Below are 19,038 nucleotides of genomic sequence, written 5' to 3' on the forward strand. Positions count from 1 at the left end.
ACAGGTGTGCCCCACCGGGCTGGCTGAGTCCCAACCTCAACAGGACTGGACATAATGGACACAGCACTCCCCAGATGACCCACTGTGGCCCTGAGTTTCCAACCTAGGTCATGGCCTTCATTAGGCTCTTTTCTTGCTCCCTACATTCCTTCTAAGAACTCCCAAGTCCATCTTGAGCTTTTTCTGCCCACAACCAGGACCCAAGACAGGGAGGACTGCTCGGGTGTCAGAGGGGCTTGATTCTTACGCTGCTCTTTACTACCACAGGCCAGTCACAAGACTATCGCAGGCAGGAGTTAGATAGAGATGACAGGGACGTGCCCTACAGATTAGGGCAGAGATATGCAAAGCTGCGAAGAGATAAGATGGTTTTCCCAAAACAAAGCTAACTGGATTCAAGATTAATAGGTCTAAAGAAGGAATGTAGCCACCGGGAGGGAATGGGGTCAGCGGGGGAAGAGATGTCCCGGAGTCCAAGATAAAGCAGAGTTCGTCCATTCATTCATTCCGTAGTCACTAGCAGAGCACCGTAGCGCACGCCTGTCATCCCAGCGGCTCGGGAGGCTGAGGCAGGAGGATCGCACGTTCAAAGCCAGCCTCAGCAACTTAGCAAGGCCCTAAGCAACTCAGCAAAACATTGTCTTGAAATAAAAAATAATAATGAAAAGGGTCAGGGATGTGACTCAATGGTTAAGCACCCCTGCGTTCAATCTCTAGTACCAAATAAAAAGCAGTTCAGTCAAGGTCCTTTACCGTTCAAGGTGTCAGCCCCAGACGGCTGGCCAGCCCTCCCGGGATTGGAAGGGGAAGGCTCAGAGTGCACTGCAGAAGACTCCTCTTTCCTGCACAGTGGCAGTACAGCCCGGCTGACCTGCTTGGACCCCAAGTCCACCAACAAGGCTGCTTTTTGCTCAAACTCTGGCTTCCCGTAGACAGTCCTTCTAGGGAAACAAAATGCCCGCAATCTAGGTATCGTTCTACCTTTCACGGTAAACACGGTATGTAATCTGAACCAACACGATGTAATGCAACATGGAGCTCATGGAGAGCTGAAGTGGCCCTGACAGGTGGGCTCTTTCAGTTCCTGCACCTGCCAGGGCCCTGGACTTGACCCCAAGGTCACAGTGTCCTCTCCACAGCTCTGCCACCTTGTAAGGCCACACAGAGGCCATTCGCTGCCCTTCCTTTGGTGCTATTCTAATCTCAGCATTTAGTATTTGATCCAAACCACTGTCCCTGACCCAGCCTCCAATTACCCAGCTGTAAAATGGGCATGATACTTCTAACTTCCAAGGGTGGCTATGGAAACCAGATCAAATACCCAAGAGCCACAAGGCTCATCACTTCACATCTAGCCCTTCGTTTCCTGACAGAGACCCTCATTCCACCCCTTCTTAAACAGGTCAGATCTTAAAATATGGAAGGCTTCACAAATGTGTGTGTCAACCTTGCACAGGGCTGTGCTAATCTTTGTGTCATTCCAATTTTTGCACACATGTTGTCCAAGTGAGCTCCCCAGTCTCCCATCTCTCACCCTCACCCCTACCCAGGCTGCTGTAGGCAGACGCCACTCCTTTTTCATTGGTTTGTTTGTGGAACTGGGATTGAACTCCAGAGTGCTCCCCCCACTGAGCTACATGTAACCCCAGGGCTTTTGATCTTTCCTTTTTTTCCTTGAGACTTGGTCTCACTAAGTCGCTGGGGCTGGCCTTGAACTTGCTGCCCTCCTGCTACAATCTCGCAAGTTGCTGGGTTTACAGGGGAACGCCACTGTAACGGCTCGACACCACACTTCAACACAGGTCTGATCCTGTCCCTCCCCTAAATAAAACCAAACTCCTCAGCATGCGTCCCAGAACCCCCGCTCCCTATCACTAGTCCCCAAACAGAGGGCTCTTCATTTCCCCAGCTGCCTCTGGTTGGCATGCCCCGCTTCTCCTCTGGAGGAACTGCAGACAAGCATCGCTCAAGTTCCCGGTTCAAAGGTCACTTCTCCCTTTGAGCCTTCCCAGACTCCATCTGCAAAACTTAGCACAGCCCTGTGCAAGGTCAACCCACGAATCTGTGAAGCATTCCATATTTCACTGATTGCACTTTATCCCCCTACTAAAATGTGAGCACCTGAGAACATAGGGGACCCATCATTCGTACCCCATAATTGACCACTCAGCCTACCAACACATTTTTAAAGTTCTTGCATTTATCGTAATTGACATAAACTATGTACCTTCTTCACGTACAACACGAAGGTTTTTTTTTGTTTGTTTGTTTGTTTTTTGTTTTTGTTTTTATGCGGTGCTGGGGATTGAACCCAGGGCCTTGTGCTTGCAAGGCAAGCATTCTACCAACTGAGCTATCTCCCCAGCCCCAACATGAAGTTTTGAAACATGTTCATTATGGAATGGCTGGATTAAGATGATACATATATTAATACTTCATATATGTAATTACTTTTGTGGTGAGAACACTTAAAGTCTGCTCGTTCCATGATTTCAAAATACATATATTTGTTTTTTGCTTGGAGGGAGGTAGGTTTGGTTTTGGAGGTTACTGGGGTTTGAATCCAGGGGCACTTAACCACTGAGCCACATCCCCAGTCCATTTTCTTTTTTATTTTGAGACAGTGTTTTGATAAGTTGCTCAGGACCTTGCTAAGTTGCTGAGGCTGGTCTTGAACTTGTGATCCTCCTGCCTCAGCCTCCCAAGTTACTGGTATTTCAGGCATAAGTCACTGCAACCGGCTACCCCCAGCATGTTTTAATTTTTTATTTCAAGATAAATTTTTGCTAACTTGCTTTAAAAAAAAAATGCAATACATTGTTATTAATTAATTTTGGTCATCACGTTGTAGAATCTGCCAGCAGATTTTTAGATTCACTGTTATTTTATACATCACTAAGAAAGAAAAAAATCTTTCCAGGTGTGCTGATGCAGTGAGACCCTGTCTCAGTATAAAAAAATAATTTGTTATTATTTATCATTCTTACGCATTATACACACACACATGCACATGTGTGACATGAGTTGACCAAGGCCTTAACACTCACACTGTAACCAGTACCTGTCCAAAAGCAATCATAAGAGCCTGGTTGCAATCTCTATTCCAATTTTAGAGATCTCAAAATATCAGGGGAAATAATATGTCCTAAATTTAAAGAAATACATTCTGTCCCCTTCTAGACTACAGTCTGGGTCATAGTAGATACTCAATCAAAATTTTCAGACTTCTTATTGGCTGTGATATGCCTGCCCCAAGGCAATCAAAAGCCAGAGTCACCATTTCCACATTGCCTTGAACTACTCACATGTGTCCAAGGCTTCCTGAATGACAGGTTGTGCCACAGAAGGTCTTATGGGGAGGGGGAGGGTTCAGAGACAAGGGAGCTCAGAGGAGGTCCTGGTTTGCAGGCAGAAGGGAAGACTAGGAATGGGGTGTCTCTGGGCAGATAGGAGGTGGAGGTGAAGTCCTTTTACTCTCCTGATAGTCACAGAATCGAGCCAGGACAAGGAACTTGAGAACTCAAAACTTCGCGCCTTAGTATTTTTATATGTGTATAAATTTTTGAACCCCTATGTCCAGAAAGAGGATCGTACTCTGTGTTTTGGCTCTGGCTACCCCTCTTTACCTCAGTGAAGTTCAAGTTGGAAAGGGGAATCTACTTTTGGAGAAGAGAGAAGGGAAAAGAGTTTCTAACCTAAGCCCAAAAACATCCCCTTATGTCCCTATGTGAATGTACATTTGTTTGAACAAGTCGAACTAAATTTAATCTGGCTGATCTTGCATTTGCAAAACACACACACATGCAGACATTCACCTGGAGGGAAAAAGCCCCCGTTGCCTGGTGTTGCATTTCAAGCCTAGGTAAATGCAGGTGACCGCTCTTAAGCCCTGACATTTGGCTGCCCTCAGACTCAGCCTGGGCACAGAGGCCAGTGTCAAAGCTAGGGCAGGTTCTGCTCTGCTTGACATCACACAGAACAGAAGAGGCAGAGGAAGTCTGATCCTCAGAAGAGTGCTGGATTTATAGGTGGGGAACCGCGAGACTACCTCTCCAAGCTTCGTGTATAAGATGGAGCCTGGGCTGGGGACGTAGCTCATGGTAGAGTACACACCAGCACGCACGAGGCTCTGGCTTCAATCCTCATGACTGCGAAAAAATAAACATAAAAAAAAATAAATACATGGAGCCTGTGACCATTCCCACTCTCCATGGACATGGGTGACTGTGTGCATATTTAATCACCCATGTGGCAGAGTAACTGCAACAAGTGTACTCAAGCAGGTTCCTGGGATCCTGGAGAGTGCAGGGTTTACTCTAACTGGTGTCTCATAGGGAGGACCAGAGGCTTCCGGGGGAAGAGCCATTCTGGTGAGGGGCACTCGATGGTCTCAGGACGGTGGCTTTCTATTTACCAACGACTACACTATTGATATAATAGCTGCACATCTTGCATCAGTGTGAAGCATGTGAATGGTAACCGCCCCCCGTCCCACGAGCAGAGATTCAGTGAGGTCACCCCTAGGAATAAACGGGCAAGTGAACCAACGAGTGGGTCTCCAGGACTGGGTTTATGAATTAAGGATGCTTCCATCTGGCAATTTTTTTTTTCAGTGCTAGGATTGAACCCAGGCATGTGCCAGGTCACTGTTCTGCCACTGAGCTACAGCCCCAGGCTTCATCCACTAAAAATTTATTGAACACCTACTATGTGCCTGCTGAGGGTGAAAAGTTGATTTAGAAAAACAGCCTTTGGGAAGTCCTCCTGAGGCAGCGAGTGATGGGTGGGAAGGACGTCCCCGGTGGAGGGACAAGGATGAGCAAAGGCACAGACACAAAAAAGCAAAGGAGGCCCAAGAAACAAAAGGCAGCAGGCCTTGTTCAGGAAGCCGTGAGCTATCACTGTGCCCAGCACACAGCGTGAGACTGGAAGCAGCAAGTGACAGGGCTCAGGAGGCACTGAGAGGGTCCAGTCTAATCAGAATCGAATGCTGCCAAGCAGGGAAGTCCAGGGTGGGCTAACAGGCGGGACAGGTTATTTGCACAGTAAAAAAAAAAAAAATCCTGGACAATGGCACAAGCCTGTAATCCAGCTGGGGCAGAGGATTGCAAGTCCAACGCCAGTCTGAGCAACTTACTGAGACCCTGTCTCAAAAAATAAAAAAAGGGGGGCTGGGGTATTAGTTCAGGGGTAAAGCATTTGCCTAGCACGTGTGGGGTCCTGGGTTCCATCCTCAGCATCGCATAAAGATAAATAAATAAAATAAAGATATTGTGTCCATCTATAACTAAAAAAATTAAACAATAAAAATAAAAATAAATTAAAAATAAAAAATAAAAAGATTTAAAAGGGGCTAAGGGATGTAGCTTAGAGGCAGAACATCCCTAGATTCGATCCCCAGTAGTGCAAAAAAAACCCAAAAACCAAAAACAAAACAAAACAAACCTCTATTTCAGGAGGATGCACTTGGAGCACCAGGGGCCACAAAAAAACAGGAAGCCCCAACAGCCTTCTTCACATGGAACACGAGACCTTTGGGGATCCACCCACTTCTTCTCCATCCCTTACTGCAAACGCCACCGACCATCCCCTTCCAGCCTGGTCTCACTGACCCTCCGTCTCCCCATCCAACTGCCCATCCGTCCACCTCCCCCACCATGCTTCTCATGCCTCCCCAGTACAATCCCACATCTCCCAGGCTCCAAAGCCACTTCCATGGCTTCCACTTCTCGCAGGCGTCCTCCTTGAACTCTTCTAACCTCTCAGCCCGCTTGCTCTCCATTTCAATGGCTGCTGCTTTTCTCTTCTCCCTAAACTTTCTAACAGCACAGTTGAGGTGGCAGTCTCTCCTTCCCGAGTGAGTAGGTACACAAAACCATCTGTGAATCCTGTGACCTGCATGGGACACTCTGCACATGTCTGCTTTAGATAAAGAAAGAAAGAGGGGAAGTATAGAAGAAAAAAATTCACTTCCATTCTCAATTTTTGAACCTGGCCCAAAATAATGTGTTTGCTATGAAAAGTGAGTCTCAGAAGTTCTGTTTTGAGGTCTAGACTTACAACTGCTCAACTGTGATCCATTGACATATTGGTCAACTGATTAGGGTCTGATCTGGGTCTCAGATTCCTTCTACTTTTCACATGCCCATGATCCTCAAGTCAAGAGTTCAGAAACAGAATAAATAGGACACTAGTGACCTTATTCTTCTATTTCCACCATCCCTCAACTTGGGTCTCCACTTCTGTGAAAAGAGACTGATGCAAAACATATTTCTTTTCATTTTTATATCCTGGAATGTAAAATTGAGAGACAGAGAGGGAAAGAAACAAGAGACGCTGAATTCTTTCTACACATGATACAATGAAGTTGAATAATGTGAGGTTTTAATTGTTCTCTACAAGGGCGCTCTATTGAATAGCATGGTTAGCAAACTGCATTGGCCCTCTCTCTCTCTCTCTGCAAGGCAAAATGAGATGGTAGGTTCTCAAGGGCACACCCGCCAACCGCCCTGCATCAGTCATTCTCTTTAATGAGGCTCCTCCATTCAGACCCCATTTTCTTATGCACAATTCATTTCATAAAACGGCCGCAGCTGCAATTAGGAGTGGGGAATCCAGGCATATGTTTGGGTTCGAGATGCGTCCTGGGTGATTTTTCAAATACTTTGGGTTTGGCAAAAGCCAAGACACATTCTGTCAAGTTCTTTTTCCCCTTCGTTTTTAAGCCCGTGTGTATTCAAGAGAAATGTGGTCCATCTGATTCTCATTCATTTTCGCTTGACTCAACAAAAAGTTGTCTTGGAAGAACTAGAAAATGTCCAAGCAGCAAGTCTAACCCCTTTAATGGAAGCCTTATTAGAATCTCATTCTGAGAATCCCAGACAAACGGCTTGACATGCTCCCAGTGGGCCAAGCGTCTCCTTTCTCTGGGCCCTTCCTCTGCTCACCAAGCCTGGACGTCCTTGCCCTTTCCGCTCCCCAGGCTGCCTCCTGTGCGCAAGCTTTCTTCCTTACCCAACTTGCAAATAATGGCACGGTCCTCTGAGCTCCCGCTACACCTCCCTCGTGGTGCTGAGCCTCCTTCCTTCCATCCCGCTTTGTGCTGCAGCTCGCTGGCGAACCACGTTAGCCAAGCGCTCACTGATGTCTGCTTCAGTGTTAAGCCCTTGACCTTAATTAAAGGCCTTCACAAGAAATGGCAGACAAAAATTGGCATTTGTGGTAAAGCTCTTGCCAAAAACATTAATTATTGTGTCTATCAGTGTCCCTACGTGGGCTTCCAGGTGAGAAGTGAACTTGAGGTTTAAGGACCAAAATAACCACGTGTGTCTTCCTCTCTGGCGATCAGAGCTATGGAACGCGGCTTGTTCCGTTTTTTTGTCTCGGCAGCCAGGAAGCTGAGCGACAGATTTGATACTCAATCATAGCAACTCTAGCACAGGCTAGCTTCCCATTTTTAAAAATCAATAATAAACTTGGTTTTCTATTTCTCTCTTATTAAATTAATAGAGGAAAAAACATAATATTCACAGTCAATTCGCAGTGTCCGTAAAGAGGCAGAGTAAGATATTGAGAAGCTATTCACACAATCCCCAGCACCAGCAAAAGCAAAAAACAAACAAACAAACAAACAAATGAGAAGCTATTCCCGATGACTTCTTCTGTAGAACAGGGTTAGCACTGGAGAGAGAGGAAAAGGTTTTGCCTTGAATCTTAGACGTCTTAGGAGAGAATGTCATGCTTTGGACCAGACAATCCCAGATTCAAAGCTGGGCTCTGGCTAGGAACACAGCATTAAGAGGGGCAGTTCTTTATCTGTAAAATGGGGCTTTGTCCGCTATTGTTCTGTGGTTGTTTTGAGGACTGGTTCAGAGACAAGCTGCTTGATACTGCAAATTGCCTACCTTTTATTTATGCATGTTCATGAGAGGGGATATTGTGTGACCAAGACAACTGAGGACCAGAAGCTGTATTGCAGGAGAACATGGCTAAAGGGATGTGGCTGATACTCTGAAGTGCAGGTTCTTCAGAATCACAAAACATGGAGAAAATAAGAAGAAAAGGTAGAGTCTATGCTCAAAGGCAGAAGGACACAATAGCACTTACCTGTCAAAGAAACTGCAGTTTATTTTAATTTTTTTAAGTTTTTGGTAATGGGGATTGAACTCAGGGGCACTTAAACACTGAGTCACATCCCCAGTCCCTTTTTTATGTTTTATTCAGAGACAGAGTCTTACTGAGTTGTTTAGGGTTTTGCTAAATTGCTGAGGCTGGCTTTGGACTCTCAATCCTCCTGCCTCAGCCTTCCAAGCTGCTGGGATTTCAGGCATGACCACCATATCCAGCGAAACCTCAGCTTAAAGAGATTTTGACCCATCATTGAATATAACACGTGAATGATGGAAGAAATAAACAAGCATTGGCTTTTAGCATCTAAATTGTCCTAGAGTTGTGGCACAATGTTCCAGTTTGCTTTTTGGTGCTGGGGATCTAACCCTGGGCTAATCATGAGCTCTGCCACTGAGCTACATCTCCAGCTCCTACCATGGTTTTTATCAAAATAGAATAAAAGTACTACTACTGGGACTCAAGGTGATTTTATATGTCACACAGAGAAACACACACTTACTATTATAATTATTATGCCTTGACTATCTTATGTATCATAAAACGTTGAATTGCACATCCAAGTTGTAATACTACATGCATTTTGGTTAAGTGTGTTTTCAAGTTTAAAAAAAAATAAAATTGAGTGAATTTAACACTTAAAAAATCCTTTTAAAACTGGTAGGACACACATATACCAGAAATGTTGAATGGCGTTCTAGAATCACTGAAGTGTGGAAAGTACTTCATGTGGATCTTGAGTCACTGCTTGACTTAAGGGAAGTCATGACACTGGGGCCCTTGAACTCCTGGCTCCACATCACCCTCCTACGTCACTCTGCAGGCCCCTCGGGGTGTCACATGGGCCCATCCACACAGCTGGCTCTCTCCTTCACGTCAAATCTGCGGCCTAGACACCCTACTTCCCCACCCACCAGGTGCCCCTGGGCAGAATCAGTCTTCTGGGGGCTCTTGCAACCCTGAGCACCCCTTTTTGTTGGCATCATACTTGGTCCCTCTTGCTACTATTCCTTTCAGGGTGTGTCTCAGGCAATGTCAGGTTTACCTCTGTGTCTTGAGTCCCTAGCCTGGAACATTCCATGAAGGAGAAGGAAGGAAGGAAGGAAGGAAGGAAGGAAGGAAGGAAGGAAGGAAGGAAGGAAGGAAGGAAGGGAGGAAGGGAGGGAGGGAGGGAGGAAGGAAAGAGGGAGGGAGGGAGGGGGAGAAGTGAGGGAAGGAGGGAAGGAGGGAGAGAGGGAGGAGGGAAGGTCATTGTGACCATGATAGACTTAAAAATTTAGGGGCACAAGTATTTCTCTTCATCATTTATTGTGGCCCAGAGGTCACAAGGAGAGTAAGACAGTCCTCTCCCTGCCACTCTCCCTGTTCATCCCAAGCAGGCCAGCTCTCCCTTTTACAAGCTTTGAAATGCTGGGTGCTACTTCTGGATCTCAAGTGTCTTTCAAAGGCCCGTGTGTTATATGCTTATTCCCCAGGTTGGCACTACTGGGAGATGATGGGATCTTTAAGAGGCCGGCCTAGCAGGGCATGGTGAGCAGCTTCATGAGGTAAGCAGTTTCTTCAACCACATGCTCTGCCATGACAGACTGCCTCGCCATAGACCCAAAGGTAAATGGGCCAAGGAACCGTGAACTGAAACCTCCAAAACTGGAAGTCAAATAAACCTTTCCTCTTTTTAAGTTGATTTATCTCAGGTATTTTGTTACAATAATAAAAAACTCACTCTTACATCATGCATCCTTCTTTGTAACAGTTGTGGCAGTTTGTCTTTATTTTCATGATGATTTGATTAATGCTTTTCTTCTGAAAATAGACTGCAAGCTCTCTGGGAGTTGAGATTGCATTCTTGTTTACCACTAATTTTCCCAGCCCTGAAAATACATAGCTGGCACTCCCTAAATATCAGCTATATGAATGAAGGAATGGATTTTTCTACACATACACACCTCTGGTCTTCTGGCTCTTACCTAGCCAAATAGGTCACTGAAGGGCAGGTAGTTGACAAAGACCAGTATAAACTCTCATGTTTGTCTTTTCAGGCAGATGCCAGTGCTTGCCAACTAGAAGAAAAAGTCAAAGTGGTAAATGGAGCACTGACATTTTTAGAGCCTGATGAAGGCTTGAGAAACACAGAGCAAAAATAAAATTTTAACAGGTAGACAGTCACACACACCTGAAATCTTAGCTACTTATACTACGAGGCTGAGGCAGGAGGATCCCAAACTCCAGATCAGCCTGAGCAACTTAGCGAAACCTTGTCTCAAAATTTTTAAAAAAATATTTTTTTAAAAAAATAGGAGAGATGGGGATGTAGCTCAGTGGCAAAGCCCCATAGGTTCATTTTCTAATACCACCAAAAAAAAAAAAAAAAAAGAAAGAAAGAAAAACCTCAGCAAAAGAGTATTGATCATGTTCTTTGAATAATTTTCCTAGCCATCAAGAAAAAAAGAATTTTAAAGAGGACCCAGGCAACTAGGGAACATAAAAATATGCCAACAGCTTCTCAGAAGTGGGAGAAGTCCGAGACCACAGAAAGAAAGACGAAATAATTGGTGTTATATTAAAAGGAAGGCAAAGCCACTCTAAGAACTGCTTTTGTCTAGGCAGACGACAGATATTTTCAAGCATCAAATCTCCTTTCTTTTTTTTTTTTTTTTTTTTTTTTTTTGCGGTGCTGGGGATCGAACCCAGGGCTTTGTGCTTATAAGGCAAGCACTCTACTGACTGAGCTATCTCCCCAGTCCAAATCTCCTTTCTGAGCTCAGTGTTCAGCAGAGTTTCCAGGAGAGCTAGGAAGATGGGCTGCCTCTACCTGGAGAGCCAGAGGTGCGGCGCTCTTGGCAATTGGTCCACTGAGACTTTCTGGCTGGGGCCATCCAGACAGACAAGACAAGAACCCATCTAAACACACAGATGACTTCAGACACGTTGAGCCTCACAGGACTGTTCCACTCCCTCCTTCCTATTACAGCTGAGGGACCCAACATGCAGACAGAGCCGAAGACTGACCCATGTTCACAGGGGCAGTGAAGTTCAGAGTAGAGCTCAGGCCTGCCAGCTCCGCAGCCAGCCCCATCCCTGAGCACCCTGCTCTGTGGCCAGACAAGACCCAACAGCAGGCCTCCGCCCCCACCCGCAGCAGGCCGAACAGAGCCCGCTGGTTGCCAGTTCTGTTTTCGGATCGGCTGTTTTTTTCTTTGCTCCGTGCACACTGGTCTATGGTCTATTATCTCTTAGTGGTTTTTCTATCCCCACAGGCATTCCTGAGGCATCTGCAAATAGTACCCACTTGGAAAAAATAGGCACCAAGTTTCTTGGCACTATTTTATTTTCTTAAATATCAATGGGTTTGCCGGGCACCATGGCACATGCCTACAATCTCAGCTGCTCAGGAGGCTGTGGCAAGAGGATCACAAGTTTGAGGCCAGCCTTAGCAACTTGGCTAGGCTCTAAGCAATGTAGAGAGACTCTGTCTCAAAAGTAAATGAATAAATAAAAATAAAGTCCAGGGATGAGGCTCAGTGGTTACATGCCCCTAGGTTTAATCCCCAGTACCACAGATATAACATAGAGAGAGAGGGAGTGGCTGGGGGTGCGCAGATCTCAGCTGGTTTTCAGGCAATCTAAACTGATCCTGTCACACAGTTGTAAACAGCAAGAGTGTTGTGGCTGGCTCCTGAGTTCCTTGAGGGCAGGAACTATCTCCTATTCGTTCATGAGATCCCAGGGCCAAGTCCAGTGTCTGGTTCAGAACAGGTCAGTAAAATGAGAGGTCATCTGAAAATCACACAGAATTTGCAATTGAAGCCAGAGAGAATTGGGTTAGAACCGTTGGGCAGCTTACAGTTACCTGCTCTCTATGGGCTTCAATATAACACAAGGTTCTAGGGAATGTAGCTCAGTGGTAGAGAGCTTGCTGCTGGTAGGCATCAGGCCCTATTGAACCCCCAGCATCACAAAAAATAAAATAATACAAACCCCAGTTGCCTTCTAGAATTGCTGCAAGGACAGAAGATCAATGGAAGGGCTACAAGGTCAGAAAAAGCTCCTTCCATGGTAGCCTTTCAGTGACCACATCCTGCATCAATGTTTTTGCTGCAAAAAAAGTCAAATTTAAACGGGTTCTTTTCTAGGAGATGAGCAAGAAATAAAGAAAAAGGAACAACAGATGTGATTCCCCAGCCAGCAAGTGGTCAGTGTTTCCTTTGCTATTTATTGTCAGAGCTGAGAGCCTGTTTTAAAGCTGGCCCTGCCTCATCCCATCTTCTGCTTCATCTCGCAGTGAAGTCATAACGTTGGGCTTACTCTGTCTATTGACACAGAGAGCCTGTGAGTCACAAATTCAACAGGATGACTTTGCAGCAGTATGATTGACTGGAAAATGTTCCCTCATCTGGATTTTTTTTTTTTTTTTTTTCAAGCAAAGGGACACACTTATTTTTGCAGCATGGAGTGCGGCTCTATTTATTTGACGTTGGTCTCTTTGACATTCAAATTGGTCAAGGGAGGGCTCCCAACGTTCATGTTTTGCCTTACGATTTGGCATCTATTTTTCCCCCTCCCTATCCTTCTCCTTCTCCTTCCTGCTGACTCTTATATCTAAAGCAAACAGTCCCAGCACAATAGTTAGATTGCACTTGAATTTGGTGTTTACTTGACATTTACACACTGGCTATGCGGGACAGCTCAGTCATTCCAGAACAGGGGCTCAGCCAGCAAGGATTGTGTTCGCCTTGGGCTCCCTCCTGAGCAACCCAAGCTCCCAAGGTGGCTAACAGTGACTAGAGAAGTGGCTTATCCTGACTCTTGTTCCTGAATCAGGGTATGTTAGGTGACGCGGGGCAGACTGGTCATGGTGGTACCTTCTTCCTCTTCTCGAACCCGTGTGCACACTGTCACTGTATGCTAATCCCTGCTGCTAGATTTCCTCAGGATCAGTTGTAGACGATTAATTTGCTGAACTTCCTCTTCAGTTCTTCCATTTCTTTCCCCATACGATAATAAGTACTTTACAGGACCATTGTAGGTCTATGCGTCCTGAGGCTTTGGGTCTTACCAGGGGAAGGGGCTCACAGAGGGGCAGGTTCCAGGGCTTCCTGCATCAGTCTGATACAGGGAAGGAGCTTGGACTTGCACTTGGCCAGGAGTCAGGACACCTGTTTTCTCATCCCAGCTCTGCCAACATGTGGCACCGACAAGTTACCTCTGCTCCCCAGGCCTCTGTTTCCATATGCACAGAGGGGGGGCTCCGATTACATTCTGATGTTGAATAACTTCCATATCTGCACAGGTTGGAGGAAATCCAAAGTACTGACATAGAAATCTGACGAGCCCAAAAGTTGATAAAGAAGATGCTGACTTTTTCTCTTTCTTTCTTTTTTTTTTTTTCTTCTTTTGGTCCTGGGAGTTAAACACAGGTGTGCTCTACCACTAAACAACATCCCCAGCCTTTTTAAAATTTTTTTTATTTTGAGACAGAGTCTTGCTAAGTTGCCCAGGCTGGCCTGGAATTTGTGATCCTCCTGCTTCTGTCTCCTGAGTTGCTGGAATTATAGGGATAGGCCACCATGCCTGTCTCCATGCTGATATTTAAAAGAAACAGTAAAAGAATAAGATCATAATAGTGATCCTGGGAAGCATGTAAAGAAACCAAAGTTTGGGTTGGGGATGTAGCCCAGTGGTAGAGTATTTGCTTGCCAGCACTTGCAAGGCCCTGGGTTCAACCTACAGTGCAGCTGAAAAACAGATAAATAAAATCCATACCTTAATAGCTTGTCAAAGAGAACAGACACTGGTGTACATTTTTTGAGGAAGAGTTGGAAATGGATTGAAATTTTTTGAAAACTAATTTCTATAATTTGACTCTAAGGAATAATTGAATATGTATAAGGGTGCACATAAATTTTACAATAATGAAAAACTGGAAACAAACTAAATGTAAATCAAAAGAGGATTGGTTAAATACCAGTATTTGGAAATACCATGTTTAAAACTATAAGGTATATCTGTGTGTATGATAAACTGTTAGATGAAAAATGAAACAAATTTACAAAGCTCTGTGCAAATGATAATCCATATCTTCAACATACATTTTAATATTTTCATATGTGCATAAAAATTCTGAAAATGTAGACACTAAACTATACAGTGTGGTTGTATCTGAAGAGGTGACATATGGGTCTTCTAAAATTTAGACACATTTATTGATTACTTTTTTTAAAAAACATGAATTAATTTCTGAAATCAGAAAAGAAAAAATCACCTTTAAAACACAAAATAGTCAGGTATGGTGGCACATGCCTGTAATCCCAGAGACTTAGGAGGTCGAGGCAGAAGGATTGTAAGGTCGAGGCCAGCCTAAGCAATTTAGTGAGGCCCTAAGCAACATAGTGAGACCCTGTCTCAAAATAAAAAATAAAAAAAGGGCTGGGGTGTGATTAAGCACCCCTGAGTTCAATCCTCAATATCTAAATAAATAAATAAATAGGGCTGGGGATATAGTTCAGTGGTAGAGTACCTGCCTTGCATGCATGAGACCCTGGGTTTAATCTCCAGTACTGGAAAATAAAAATAAATAAAATAATAGAAGCAGCAAGGGGGTTTTGGTTAAGTGTGGTGTAATGCACACACTTTCTGATGCTGCCTTCTGGAACCCTGTTAAAATAACTGTAAAGAAATTGAAAAGGTAAAACCAGCCAGGGCAAAGTGGGACCTACAAAACAGACGGACAGATGGACACAGACCTAGAGGAAGCAGATTTCAAGATACAAGAACCCTGAAGGGCTCATGAAGTTGAGGCATCAGGTAACGAGCAAGTGGGGTGCGTGTGGGGAATGAAAACGTGCTGACTATAAAAGTCTATATAAGATAGTCGGGCCAGGCATGGTAGCGCACACCTGCAATCCCAGCGACTCAGGAGGCTGAGGCAGGAGGATCCAAAGTTTGAGGCCTGCCTCAGCAATTCATCAAGACGCTGTCTGAAAATAAAAAATAAAAAGAGCTGAGATGTAGCTCAGTGGTAAAGCACCCCTGGGTTCAATCTCCAGTAATGCCAAAAAAAAAGTTCTGAAACTTATCCATCCATATCCACTTGCAAGCAATTGAGTCCTAAGATTCCTCTCCATCCCTGGGCCCAGAGTGCCAGAACCTGGGCAGAAGGTTTGAGGTTTGTTCTCCAGAGAACTTGATCCAAACTGGCACAGTGGCACACGTCTGTACTCTCAGCTACCTAAGAAGCTGGGTGGGGAGGATCACAAGTTCGAAGCCAGCCTCAGCAACTTAGTGAGACCCTATCTCAAAATATAAAGGGCTAAAAAAAATATATATATAAAGGGCTGGGGATGTAACTCAGTGACAGAGCACCCCTGGGTTCAATCCCCAGTACACACATGCCAAAAATAGTGATGCAGGGTCTCTGGAGGTGGGGAAGCCAGGCAGAGCTGAGAACAGGCAAGGAGGTCAAAGGACAAGCCACTTACAGGACAGTCATAGCACAGGTTTCCCTCCCTGTATGGGCTCCAAGACTGCCTCACTAACTCGTCTGCACTACCCTGGGCTAGCTCCTACACTCCGTGCCCAAGGCCTCACGCATGCTAAGCACATAATACCCCTGAGCCACACCCCAGCCCCAGACTGCAGCTGTGGGGTTTTTGTTGTTGTTTTGATACTAGACATTGAACCCAGGGGTGCTTCGCCAATGAGTCACGCCCCCAGCCCGTTTTTATTTTGAGGCAATTGCTTAGGACTTCCCTAGATTGCTGAGTCTGACTTTGAAGTCACAATCCTCCTGCCTCAGCCTCCAGAATTGCTGGGATTACAGGTGTCTGCCACCAAGTTTGGACAAAGTGCAGTTTTTTAAACTGTAAAATGGGATCATTTATTCAAAAAATATATCTTGAGCACCTACTAGGTGCCAGAAAACTGCATTACATTCTAGAATAAGAGTAAGCCAAGCAGGGACTCTACCCCTTGAAATCTGTTTCCTAGTCCTCTTAACAGCATGAATCTCACAAGCAGGTGGTGAAGACAAAATAACTTTTTTTGTTCTTTTTACTTATACATGAAAGTAGAGTGTATTCTGACATATCATACATACCTGGAGTATGATTTCCCGTTCCTGTGGTTGTATATGATATGGAGTTTCACTGGGCATGTATTCATATATGAACACAGGAAGGTTATGTCCCATTCATTCTACTGTCTTTCCCATTCCCACCCCCTCTCCCTTCCCCCAATTCTCCCCTATCCAGTTCAGTGAACCTCCACTCCCCACCCCACTCCACCTATTGTGAGTCAGCATTTCCATATCAGAGAGAACATTGGCCTTTGGTTTTTCAGGATTGGTTTATTTCACTTAGCATGATAATCTCCAGTTCCATCCATTTACCTGCAAATGCCATAATTTCATTCCTCTTTATTGTTGAGTAATATTCCATTGTGTACATGTACCACAAGACAAAATAACTTAAGGCATACAAAGTGCTTAGCACAGTCCTGGGTACAATCTCAAAGAGTGCTAATGGTAATTTGCAATTTGAATATCCCTGCATTTTCCAATTCTTAGAGAGTACAGCAGATCCTTCCAGTATTCCTTCCAAGAAAGACAAGGTGAGAACTTTGCCAACATTGTCAATCAGGATTATAATTCTTCGGTGGTGAACTTGACTTTGAAATTCCCCTCTGTCTTGTCTAACTCAAGACTAGCTTATATGGCTCAAGGTAACTGTGTGGATTTAACAGGACCCAAAAAAGGTCTTTGCAAGTCCTGGCATGCACTCAGAAAGTGCGATTCCCAGTTTGTACTTAGTGCGATTCCCAATTTGTACTTGGTCCTACTTCAGACAGTGTTTGTGGCAGAGCATGATGGCACACACCTGTAATCCCAGCAGTCAGGAGGCCAAGGCAGGAGGATCTCATGTTTGAGACCAACCTGAGCAACTTAGGAGAACTTAAAGACATAGCAAGATCTTGTTTCAAAATAAAACATAAAAAAAAAAAAGAGTTGGGGATGTGGGTCAGTGGTTAAGTGACCCTGGATTCAAATTCCAGTACAAAAAAAAACCCCAGTGTCTGTGAAGTCTTAAATGACTCTAGTCCTTGATTCTTGCATCTACAGTGACTCTGGGATGTTTGGGGAAAGAACATACCATGACAAAGCACTGCAGTCTTCAAGGTATTACATCAGCTCTGGGTTGTGGCTCAGTGGTAGAGCGCTTGCCTAGCATGTGTAAGGCACTGGGTTTGATCCTCAGCACCACATAAAAAAAATAAATAAATAAACTAATTAATTAAATAAAGGTATTATGTCCATCTACAACTAAAAAAAAAAAATTAAAGAAGGTATTGCATCATTTCCCAGAACCAATTTCAAGCTATGTCAAGTTTCAATGTCAAGTTTCATTGATCAAGGGAGAAACTAACATTAATGCTACTTCTTCTTTTTTTTTCTTTTTTTTTTTTTTTTGGTACTAGGGATTAAACCCAGAGGTGGTTTAACACACTGAACTACATCCCCAACCCTTTTCAGTTTTTATTTTGAGACAGGGTCTCACTCAGTTGCTTAGGGCCTTGCTAAATTACTGAGGCTGGCCCAAACTTGAGATCCTCCTGCCTCAGCCTCCCCAGTCACTGGGATTACAGGTGTGTTTCAGCATGCCTAGCTAATGGTACCTTTCCTATGGAATATCTCACTTCATGTTCACAACAAACAGCCTTGTGAGGCAGGTACATTCATAGACCCATTTTATAGCCAAGGTAAGTACAGAACTGGATGATGTCACTTGCCCAAGATCTCTAGGCTGATAAGAGGCGATACGGGGCCTAGAGTCCAAATCCTCAGGTGGCAGAGCACCCCACCATCCCTATGGTCTCTGCCCACTTATTCCCTGCTCTTCCTTCATCTCTCAAAACCCAATGAAATCTGACAAGAAGCCCTGCTTAATTAAGTCATGGCAAGAGAACTCAAAAGAATTAAACTGAGATAATGACGCCCTAATCTGCACTCAGATAAACCAAAGATATTGTTTTGTCTTGAAAGAAGCCCAAATGAGTTTCTTTTTTAAGGGAAAACCAAGTTTGTTGAATGAAACATCAGAACATTTAAATTCAGCCTTTCAGTGTTTCCCACAATACTTGGCTCTGATAGCTTTGTTGGTTAAATTTAGCAACCAGAAAAATTCATCAGTCACTGACTACAAAGACTGAGGTCACTCTGAATTGATGGCCTTTTTGAATATCTATTATAATGTTGGGAACTTCTCTAAGATGAGGTAACTCTTCCAGGGGCTTCTTCCTCCAAGATGCTTCTGGTCATCCCTGGGCATAAGACAAGGTTGTGTCTAGATCGGAGTAAACCACTTTGAAACAATGCATCCAACACCACAGAGGTTTTCTGATATTGCCGGAATATTCTTTTGGCTTTTTTGGTTTTTTGAACCTTAGTACTCACCAACCTTCCAGCACTCTTCCCACTAGCCAGTACATTAAAATCGATTAACAAGCACAATGAGGGAAAGAACCAACCACAGGGTAATCAAATGCATTGTTAATTTAAAAAAAAAAAATCATTTCCCTGACTCAAAGAACATAATGTCATATTGGCAAAAATAACCCACCCTCTTGTCCGGCCCACGAACTGAGAAGAAAATTAAACACAGCATTGCTTGCTTCTTGTTTGCATTTCTCAGGGTGTGAAGCATTCATTTCCAAACCCTCCCAAATCCTATGCTTTCCATAACACGAAAATGTTCTCTTTAATCCGACTTAAACCAGGGAAGTGAGTTTTCCTCGGAAGGATGACATGGTCCTAGCCCAAGAATCTGAGGCACTGAGGCTTTTAGATGAAGAAAGTAAAATCTTAGAGAGTATAATGTCTCAGTTCTCCCTTGGACCGAATTTTCCCCGTCTTCCCAA

General features: G+C 44.4%; 1 pseudogene; it reads right to left on the reverse strand.

Annotated features, from left to right (window-relative positions):
- Nucleotides 1-1,411: 1,411 nt before the first annotated feature.
- LOC124965106 (uncharacterized) lies at nucleotides 1,412-1,508 on the reverse strand (annotated as a pseudogene).
- Between the last annotated feature and the right edge of the window lie 17,530 nt (nucleotides 1,509-19,038).

This window comes from Sciurus carolinensis, chromosome 14, assembly GCF_902686445.1.
Source record: "Sciurus carolinensis chromosome 14, mSciCar1.2, whole genome shotgun sequence".
NCBI lineage: Eukaryota > Metazoa > Chordata > Mammalia > Rodentia > Sciuridae > Sciurus > Sciurus carolinensis.